At 51.8% G+C, this 10560-nt stretch overlaps 1 long non-coding RNA gene across 1 annotated transcript; it reads right to left on the bottom strand.

The window, feature by feature from the left end:
• Positions 1-7061: 7061 nt before the first annotated feature.
• On the bottom strand, positions 7062-10311 carry LOC142929742 (uncharacterized). Its single transcript, XR_012945890.1, has 2 exons — positions 10010-10311; positions 7062-9452 (listed from the first exon to the last, which is right to left on the bottom strand). It is a non-coding gene; the product is annotated as an uncharacterized LOC142929742 (long non-coding RNA).
• Between the last annotated feature and the right edge of the window lie 249 nt (positions 10312-10560).

Genomic DNA, 10560 nt, shown 5'->3' with positions numbered 1-10560 from the left:
ATTTTTATTTCCGCTCGACCTTCTGCGTGAGTGTAAAAATCCACCCGCTCATGAATATTAATGACGGGGGGGGGGGTGGGGTGGGGGGTGCGGCATGTGGAGTGACGTCACGCGCGTTACACACAGACAGACATTCTTGGCTCATCATAGTAGAATGTCGAGGATCCTCTTGCCCAATCACTACAATAAATGTAAACCGCGTTTTAAATAAGTGTGTTGTTCTTTCACGCTGTTGTTGACAACTCACCTCATGTTGGTTGTCAAGGGGGCCTCAACTCGCAGCTTTGGCCATCAGAGGGGGGAGTGGGGGGTGCAAGGCACCCCCCCCCCCACCTCCCCCACGTTTGTTACGCTGCTGTCTGTGTGCAAATCCTCATCGAGTCATTTGCAGTGTTGATTTTTAGCATTGAGATATTTTGGCCAATTTGCAGTTTGTGTTGTGTGCGTGTTTGTGTGTTTTTTCATGCAATTGGAGGGCAACGGAGAACCCGGAGGAACGCCAATGCAGAACAGGGGGGGGGGGGGGGGAGACCGTACAGACTCCACGCAGAAAGACGCCCGAGTCGGGAATCGAACCCAGGTCGGTCCCAGTCAGTCCACGCTGCTGAAATCCCCACGCGTGAGGTTTGTGATCCTCGCCGCATGTGCAGTCAACGCCGCCTCCGCGTGCTGTACATTGCCCAGCGTCGTTCAGATGCAGTTGCGTAAGTGATCGCTCCTATAAAATGAAATAAACCTGCACATTTTTAATGATTATTATTAATATGTGGGCACTGGTAACAATTTTTGAGCTTATCATTCCTGGGGCTCTGTGCGCCAAACCATCATCCACTTAGCATAATCTTTTGCTTCTACATTTAGGGGGCTGGATTATTTGTCCATTATAAATCTGACCAAATGCGATCTCTCTCTCGCGAGCGCGTGTGTGTGTGTGGGGAGCGGTAGTGTAGCGCTGCGCTACGAGCCCGGCGACTCGAGTTCAATTCGCCGCTCACGCCCAATACCAGTGACGAATATTTGAACCTATCCTGGGCTTCCCCTAGGTGGACTCAGCCTCAAATTAGTACCTGATTGTGATGTGTAAACATCGCAACTAGATAGACAAAGGCGGCCGGGCGTGGTGGTGACGGCCACACCACCCCCTCGTGTACTGTGTCGGCCTTCATAGGTGCTCGCTAACAGCACTTTCCCGAAAAGTCTGCTAATGCTATACGGGGGATATTTGTCGCTGTGATTGCTGGGTCATGTGGCCCGCCTGCCCAGCCACCGCATGCCCAGCCACCACATGCCCAGCCACCGCATGCCCTGCTACCGCATGCCCAGCCACCGCATGCCCAGCCACCGCATGCCCAGCCACCGCATGCCCAAGCAGCTTTTGTTTGTTCGGACAGAGGGGGATAAACGGGCACAACACGGTTCAGGAGGATGTGGAACTGAGTGGACTTGTCAATGACTGGTACTAGTGGTGTCAAGATCGGCCTCCATGGAGGAGGTTCGTGAAGGACGCTGCTGGGCAGTTATATGCAGTATCCCTCCACCGCCCTAGTTATTCCTGTGGGTGCAATTAAAACAATAATACGCGCCGCCTACTTCACTCACGGTGACAACTCATTTATTTTGAAGTGCTTTCCCCGCACCTCCAATTAGCGCGGTTGGCTACGTGCGGTGCGAAAGAAGTTCAACATGCGTGGATGTTAAAGATTCGCCGACGTCGTTTGCAAGGGTTGCCAATTGTGTGCCGCTGGCGTAGTGGTCGAATTTTGAAAAGAGAAAAAAAAATCACCCCTATTGGGATTATACAGCAGCAGCATCATACATCGCTTATGTCTGCGAAAACTTTCTCCTCCGTCGAAATATTCCGCTAGCTCAGATGCGACTATTACCCACAAGAGGCCGCTGTGAGCCCGCGCGTCGCTGAGCGGCTCAGATCCCGCGAGACGAAGACCCTCCCCAACGTTTGCTCTTCGTCCGCCGCAGCGGCGGCCTCTTGCCCATAACACCCGGGCCTGCTGACGAGAACTCGGAGAGGTCGAAACCCGTTTCGCGTTTAGCCGCTCGAGCGCAGATTGTTAGAGATCATCGGTCCAACAAACAAGGGGCACACGTTCGGCTGCTAATGTCTTGAGAACTGCTGCTTTAAGTGGTTAGTTTGTTGTCCTTCCCCCGCTGCCCCCTCCGATGAGCACGGTGCGAAAGATTTCCAACACACACACACAAACATGCTGATGGACCGTAATATTATTTTATTTTGACATTCGCACATCTATTTTATACCTCCGCAATCACAAATAGGTCGTCGCGACATTATTCTCTCCGTTTGTTATTATTCTTAATCGCCTTTAACGAATACAATAATAATTTACAGACTGCTCCGCGTATAACCATTAACAGGCTGCTGGGGCAAATGCTGTTAGCGTACACCTATGAAGGCTGGCACGGCACACGAGGGGTTGGTGTGGCCAACACCACGCCCGGACGCCTTTGTCTTCCCTGTGCTGATGTTTACATCGCCACAAGGCTGAGTCGACCTAAGAGAGGGCCAGCACCGCTTGAGTTCGTCTCCGCTGATGTTGGCTTTGTGAGCGGGGAATCGAACTCGGGAAAATGGCAACAAGCGAGGGGGCCCTGTCCAATGTTAGCCGACGCCTGGACCCACACATAGGCCCCATCCAGCCCGAGCGAACCCCCGGCCCGGTGCAGTTGCACCGCCTGCGCACGCAACATGTAAACCACGTCACTGAGAGCACACGGGGTGGGGGTTCGGGGGGGGGGGGTGACACTCTATTGGGTCCGCGCACGTGGGGTTCGCGAACCTACTCGTCTGTACTTTCATCGCATTGCGCGCACAGCAACTCTCGCTGGACCGCACAAGGGGGTCCCATTCTTAATCCCCCCCCTCCACCACCTTCACCAGCCAGCCCCCCACGATTATTATTTTTCTTCTTTTACCAAAGGACGCGGGGTCCTCTCTAATTTCTACTCTTGAAAGGTTTCCTCCTCCTCTGCCGACCACCCCCTCTCCCACTCTGATCACAGATAAGAGCTCAGATCGTAATTTGGTCCACCCCAACCCCCCACGCGCAACAGAGGCAATTGGACACTTGTTGAAAACTACTCCTTGCAAGCCGACGTAATTTATGGGAATATTTACAGAACGCTAGTGTTTTGGATTTTTTAGTTTTTAATTGTTGTTGTGTTTGTGGTTTTTCAATTTTCATTGCATAGCCTGGGCGAATATAATGAGGATGATGAGAGGGGCGGAGCGCTGGCGCAGTGGTTAACGCACTGCGCTGTGACCCCAGCCATCTGAGTTCAATTAAAGGCCACGGCTGAGATCAGTGGCGAATGACCTGAACGGGTCCTGGGAATGTCAACCCCCCCACCCACCACTCTAGGCCACCCCAAAGCGTGGTGAAGTATGGTCAAGCAATTCTAAATACCTTCGTCCAGCATCGGATTGATGAAGGGTCGCAAAACATAATTGTTCCGTGGCTTGATATCCAGGATTCACTGAATGTCCAGACAACGTCTACAACAACGCACACCCGATTTACAACACTTGGTATGGAAGCAATTTTTCAGAATTCAAACCCCCCGTATTTGTGGAGATTGAATACGTCCATGTGGTTCAAGAGAGAAGACTCAACAACACCGTGACCTTAAAAGGATATATACAGTTTATGTAAAATGTGCACGTAACGTCACCTATTAAATATGTTTTGTCCTGGTAAGGATACACCGTGTTGTGCTTAACGCAGCAGCAGCATCGCCAGATATTGTTTTATATGCTCGCTCACAATGAGGACATCACTCAGCCGTGTCAGTTCAGGGCTGTGCATTTGTCAACTTCAATGTAAATGATCACTGCATCAACAAGGAATGCCTCGAGGGTGACGTGGCTGTGCGGTCGCGCGCGTTTTACCGCTTATTGTTGCAGAGGCTCGCAGTTCAAAGCCAGCGGCCGCCCTGCTCAATACTGCCCGGGTGGATTCAGCCGGGAATACTCTGCCCCGTGTGCTTTAGCGTTGGACGCTAAGAGGTTCCCGTGACGCTATTCTAGGTAGAGTAATACATAGGTCATTGTGTAGCGGCGTCACGGATATAAATGTTCCCACATTTAAACTGACACCGAAATTTAGCTAATTGGGTAAAAAAACCCAACACAAACAGCAATATCGCCCATCTACCTGTCTGTTAGCCACAGCAGCGCCTTGCTTCGTGATAACCTTGCACCGTAATAACGACGCGGTTAACAATTGTACAAAGTAAATTTATTTGAAAGTGGGTCCGGATCTAACATTCTGCCAACGTCTCTGTCATATCTCTTGCTCTCAAGTAGGTTCATTACCCGGAACGTCAGCAGCCTATAATATGTATCATAAAAGGCAGTGTTAGTGATGAATGTGCCGAGTTACTTTTTGTTGTATGTAGCTTGTAAATACACGACCGCTAACGCAGCTATCTTATTGATTATTTATTATTGTGTGTGTGATGATGATGGATGTGTGTACGCCGTGGAGCTGCGGTGAGAGCGATTTACTCCGAATCGGAAGGTTACGGGTTCACATTCCAATTGCGTTTCCACTCAGCCCATCATCATCACCATCCCCTTGGGGCCAATAGAATAAGTACCACGTTGTACAACGTCAACACTGAGCACGTCCTATGGGGTTTAAACAGTTGGCGAGCAGTGTAGACTGTGCTTGGGGGTATGACACGTGATGATGACGATGATGACCATGGCCAGTGGTTGAGACAAAAGACAGAGTTGCAGCCAATGGATGGAACATCCCCCTATTGACGGTTCGTGTGCAGCAGCTAGCTCTATGGATGTTTAACCATCGCGCGACCGTGAGGTGTGACGACTCCCTCGGAGAGGGCCTTCGTTCAGCAGTGGACAGAGTGCGCTCGCCTTACGTTGCATGCGACGGGCACGAGTGGCCTCTGCAGCCACTGGAGGCCGCTACATTCACCGCGACTGTTTAACACGATCATGATCGATACTTTAAATCGAATCGCCGTGTGGGTGGAAGGTGGAGGGAGAGTGGTGTTGACTCGGTCAAGGGAGGTCCCGGGGAGTGGAGGGGAGAAGAGAGGGGAGCTTCCTCTATATATTTTTTGGGAGTTGAGTACATTTCAGCCGGACTCCACCGAACAGCAAGGGGTGGGGAGGGAGGGAGGGGGCGGGGGCGGGAGGGGGGATGGGGGGGAGGGGGTTCACGGTTGTTTTCCCCAGACGGCCAAAGAATAACTTTGCGCAGTGAAAGTGAACCCGGAGCGAGGTTCGTGTGGCGAGTCAGCAGAATTCTTGCCGACTGAGCCCCGCCGTGACCTCCAACCTCTAGTCAACATCGCCCCTCCCCTCACCCCTTGCAACCCATTTGCCCCCTCCCCCTTCCACCCCCCGCCCGCCACACACAGCCGGACCAATTTTCCTCGTCTTGCCCACTCCGCTATTGCGCCGTGAACGCTCCACACGAAATATTATCCGAGCGTAAACATGGAATTTAAGTCTTGGGGAGGGGCAGTAGGGGTCAGGGCTTAAGTGAGGCTGCCAGGGGGAGTAGTGGTGACTACACCACCAACAACAACGCCAACAACACCAACAACAATACCACCAACGACAATAAAACCACCAAACAACAACACCAACAACACCACCACCAACACCAACACCACCAACAACAATACCACCAACAACAATAAAACCACCAAACAACAACACCAACAACAGCACCACCAACAACACCAACAACACCAACAACAATACCACCAACAACAATAAAACCACCAAACAACAACACCAACAACACCACCACCAACAACAACACCAACAACACCACCAACAACAACACCAACAACAATAACACCAACAACACCAACAACAACACCACCAACAACAACAACAACACCACCACCAACAACAACACCAACAACACCACCAACAACAACACCAACAACAATAACACCAACAACACCAACAACAACACCACCAACAACAACAACACCAACAACAACACCAACAACACCAACAACAACACCACCACCAACAACAACACCACCACCAACACAACCAACAACAACGTATGTATAGTCAGTTGTCCTTCCCCGCACCTCCGATTAGCACGGTTGGCTACGTCGTCGTCGTCGTCAGCAGTCCCTGGGAGTTCGAGGATGACGTCCATCAGGTTTAGTGGTGGCTCTTGAGGTGGCTGATGAGTCAAATTCTGGATCCGCAGATCTTTGGGCAACATACGGTAAGTTCAACATACATACCACATCGATGTTTGAAAAGCTATCGCCGAGTCTCGATGCCATCTCTCAGAATGTTCCATTCCCTGCTCATTGCTACGGTCGGAGCAAGTTCTGCCACGTGGTAGCGGCCATGATCACAGAGGGGATGATGTCAACGAGCACGTGGCACCGTTCTCAAGGTCTCATCGACGTCCCGCGTCGCCTGCACAGCAGGGACACTGGGAGGAGGTGTTGAAGGGGGGTGATGGAGGAGGAGGAGATGATGGAGAGGGTGATGTGGAGGCAGGGAAGATGCGGAAGGGCGGTGGACATCCAGAGAATTAAAAACGAACCACATCACGAACACTAACTCTCGCTTCTCTCGTCGCTTTGGGTTGTTGTTTTTTTAAAAATATATATTTGTCGAGGAGCGAATTTGAAACGCGACACCGCGGACCCGTGTTGAGCGTCGGTGGTGTTGGTGTTGGAAGGATTTTCAAGAGAAGCCGCGTGAGACGAGGCCAAGGAAAACTGACAACGTCGATTAAATTTGCCTCGCGTCTCGGCCAAGGACGCACTCGGCCTGCGGGGTCGTTTCGAAGTTGAGTGCCTTATTTTTTTGGTGGGGGTTTTGTTCGAACAAGTCAAGGTTTTCCCTTTCACCAACACGCACTATAGCCAGCGTGGTGAAGTATGGTCAAACAAAAGACACACGCGCGCGCCAGTGATTCTTAACCTGGGAATGCAAGCACCCGTTGGGGGTGCAAGACGTGGCCAGATCGTTTTAGAAGGTAAATAATCGAAAACACAAATGAAGCACGCGCACGTGAAGTACAACTTACATTGCTTCATCAAACCAATGCGTTTATTAACATTGTAACAACATCAAACGCCTGAGAAACGAAGGGCTGCAAGGCTACAGTGAAGGTGAGGAACCACTGCTTTAAACAGATTCTTGACGCAAGAGCCGTTCGCGAGCAGCACCTGTGGAAGCCGGCAAGGCACACGAGGAGATGGGTGGTCAACACCACGCCCGGCCGCCTTTGTATCCCCTCCCCCCCCCCCCAGTGCTGATGTTTACACACCGCAGTGGGTACTCATTCAAGCCTGAGTTGATCTTGGGAGACAAAGGCAGCCGGGCGTGGTGCTGTCCGACGCACCCCCCTAATCGTGCCGGCCTACATTGGTGCTAGTCGCTAACAGCAATTGTAGTGCAGGATTACCCTAACAGCAGAAGTATCATAAGCTACGGGCCCAGCACTTTCAAGGGCCCCGCGTTAAATGCTTTCAAGCTATCAACTCCGGTTCAGTGATTCTGCACTTGCTCTATTACTATAGTACTATACCGCCTTCAACTTTTATGAACGACTGGGTGTTTAAGGTTAGCAAATTGTCGTATTATCTGGCCGTATAACACGTGAAAAAATACAATTACTTTACGATGCAAGTTAAAAATATGTATTTTAATATTATTCTTTTTTTATTTAGGGTCCCTTTATAACATATGCCATAGCCCCGCACGAGCTTAATCCGGCACTGAGCACTTGCTCCCTCAAGTCGGTGAAGGCTACACTGGCGATCTTTGTCTGTGTGTGTGTGTCTGTGTGTGTGTGTCTGTGTGTCTGTGTGTGTGTGTCTGTGTGTGTGTGTCTGCGTGTGTGTCTGTGTGTGTGTGTGAAGGGGAGCGGTGGTGTCGCGGTTAGCGCGCTGCGCTACGAACCCGGCGACCCGGGTTCGATTCCCGCTCACGGCCAACACCAGTGACGATTATCTGAACCGGTCCCGGGCCTTCCCTAGGTCGACTCAGCCTCAAATGAGTACCTGGTGCGGTGTGTAAACATTACCACTAGGGAGACAAAGGCGGGCGAGCGTGGTGCTGACCCACCCACCCCCTCGTGTACCGTGCCGGCCTTCATAGGTGCTACTCGCTAACAGCACTTGCCCTGACAGTCTGTTAATGCTATACGGGAGATCTCTTTCTTTGGCTTTGAAGTGGGCGGAGGAAAGTGGGGCGGGATCGTGATTGGGGGCGACGTTGTTGTTCCACGCGCAGCGGGGGTGCTCGGAGTCTCCGGTCGAGTCTCCCGTCAGAGCCAATCTCGCGCGCAGCGAGGAGGAATTTAAACATCGCCGCCACCACAGCCACACGCGGCTCGGTCGGCGGCACGCAGAGGAGACCCTCGCCGGCGAGTAGGGGGGACGCGTGTGTGGTGTGTGTCCGTGTGTGCCCGGGTTCGATTCCCGCAGTGACTCAGCCTCAAATGAGTACCTGGTATGGTGTGTAAATATCGCTACTGGTGTATCGTTCTGGCCTTCATAGGTGCACGCTAACAGCACTTGCCCCTACAGTCTGCTATAGTGTGTGCGTGTGTGGTGTGTCTGATGTATGTGGTGTGTCTGTGTGTTTGTGGTGTGCGCGTGTCTGTCTCCTGCTCATGGCAAACACCAGCGACGATTATCTGAACCCCGGGTCGACTCAGCCTTAAATTAGTACTGCACCTGGTTCGATGTGTAACCATCGCCACTGGGGAGACACCCGCTCGCGTGCCTCATGCGCCTTCCTAGGCTCGCTAACAGCATCTGCCCCAACAGTCGGTCAAGGCTATGCGGGGCACCTTTGCCGTCATCAGCCAAACATTCCCACGGAGGGTGCCGCGGCTCTGTTGGGGCTCCGACTGGAGGAACGCGATGAAGTTTGGGAAGCAGAACACGTGCCCGATCATCACGACGCACATGGCTTGTAATCCAGTGGCGAGCGTTGGTTGACTCACACCGAGATGCTGTGAAACTCCCTTTCCGTGCAACGTGTGTGTATTTATGTACGTTGAACTTCTTTCGCACCGTACGTAGCCAACCGTGCGAATCGTAAGCGCGGGATGCTAATCTGAGTGGATGGACGTCGAGGAGGAGAAGTCCTGGCTCTGCCAGGAGAAAGCCGTACAAGCATATTAAGCGCGGTCCAATATCATCTGGCCATTGTGTACGGGATAGAGTGTTTCCCCCTCGCACAAATGGGTTTCCTCCCACACGTAAGCACTCACCAACTGGACGATGACACCGTTCACAGTGAGAGGACCGCAGAGCTTGGAAGCTGCCGGCTCCTCACCGCTCGTCTGCGGTTCCTCCTCGCATCCCCCTCCCCCCCCACCCCGAGTCGTTCTTTATCTCTTTCTCCGAGAGCGAGGAGCGTGCACTGTGCGGCGGCGACGGCGGTGGCGCTGTGATACAAGCTTAGATGATTATTATTATCATTGGCATTTCTAACAGAGAACCGAAGCAGGATAATAAGTATTGTGAGGTCTGTTATATTCTCTAAAACAGTGGTTCTTAATCCGAGGTGCACGCACTCCCTGCGGGGGCGAGAAGCCCTTTCTGGGAGTGCGAGGCATGGACAGATTTATTTTAGAAAGTAAATCATCGGCACAAAAACTAAGCACGGGAAGGTAAATGCAACTACTTTGTGTAATCAAAACGATGCATTTATTAACATGATACATTTTTTTACGATTGAGAACCAAACGGGTGTAAGGTTGCAGTAACGATTAAGAACCACTGCTCTAGGATGTAGTGTATATATATTAAACTTCTTTCACACCGTACGTAGCCAACCGCGCTAATCGGAGGTGCGCGGGAAGGACAACAGGCTAAACACAAAAAGCAGTTTTAAAGAAATTAGTTTTCAAATATTTTTGCAAGAATATAAATAATTTTCTGCCAAAAGAATTACATTATATAGGGAACACAAATTGAGAAGTGAAAGCGATTGTAAACGAACCGCGTCAGTCTTCCGCATCAAACATCTTCTCCCGCCCGTGTAGCCAGTTACTCAGCTTGTTTGGGTGGCAACGGCCCGCAACAGCATCCACTGACGACAAAGTTACTGCTGGGGTGTGAAGGAGCCCAGCCCAGCAGCCAGCCAGTAAAACTCGAGGTATAGGGAGAATCCTTCAACAGTAGACATTATTTAATAGCGTACGCAACGTACGGTAGCGTCGTGCCAAGCACGTTTGTCATTCTGCCACTTGTGTAATCGGAGCGAGGAGTGATCGCTGGGTTAGCGGGCCGTGACCGCGCCTGGCAAACACCCGGGGCTAGCAGAGGGCACGAGGCGAGGTGGGGGTGCAGCTGCAGTAGCGGCAGGACACGGGGGCGGCTGTGGGGGATGGGGGGGGGTGGCCGGTTTGGGTTCAGAGCTCAGATCGCTTAGCCGGCACGGCACAGATCCTGGGTTTGAATCCTGGTCTCACAGCCGCTGCCCTTGCAGATTTAAACGAGGTTCGCTCGAAACGAGTTTTGCGATGTGCAATAGACACCTCTCACCCTCCT

Source organism: Petromyzon marinus, chromosome 33 (genome assembly GCF_048934315.1).
Source record: "Petromyzon marinus isolate PM22_M1 ecotype Great Lakes invasive population chromosome 33, UKy_Petmar_22M1.pri1.0, whole genome shotgun sequence".
NCBI lineage: Eukaryota > Metazoa > Chordata > Hyperoartia > Petromyzontiformes > Petromyzontidae > Petromyzon > Petromyzon marinus.
Note: the sequence above shows the minus strand (reverse complement) of the source record. Positions and strands in the feature narration are given on the sequence as shown.